The following is a 600-nucleotide window of genomic DNA, read 5'->3' on the forward strand; positions in this document are numbered from 1 at the left end:
CTTGTTGCTTTATTATTTGTTAAGAAAAATATTAATTATCTTACTTACCTGTTTATCAGATAACGTTAATATTTTGCGTATCTAATGACATTTTTGCACTTTTGTCATCTAAGAATCCAGACGATTATATTTGCTTATTTATTTTTAACGTCATTTTCAGAATAAAAGCTATATGAGAAGGGGATCTGCAGTTTAATATGGAATCCGAGGAACATTCCACCGAGGAGTGTTTTGGATGATTTAGAGTTTAGCGTCCCTTTCAGCATAGAAGCTGTATGAGACGTGAAGCTACAGTTTAAACATGGGATCCAACTTGAGCCCCCACTGGGAATCGAACTTTGGTGCCAAAGATGCATACGAGGATTTGTTTGTTTGTTTATTGAAGTTTAGCGTCCCTTTCCACCACGCAACTCTATAATGAGACTGGACCTACAGTAAGATGGTATCCAAATCACTGTATGTGTTCAAAGCTCTCCCACAGGGATTCGAACCCGGAACTTCGTGCACCGAAGAAGCGCGCTAGCTACTAGACCAGCTAGACCAAGGATTGACCAGCTAGCTACTAGACCAAGGATTGAATCTAGCTTTTCAGCGCCAAAG

Source organism: Thermobia domestica, chromosome 7 (assembly GCF_964235325.1).
Source record: "Thermobia domestica chromosome 7, izTheDome1.hap1.1, whole genome shotgun sequence".
Lineage (NCBI taxonomy): Eukaryota > Metazoa > Arthropoda > Insecta > Zygentoma > Lepismatidae > Thermobia > Thermobia domestica.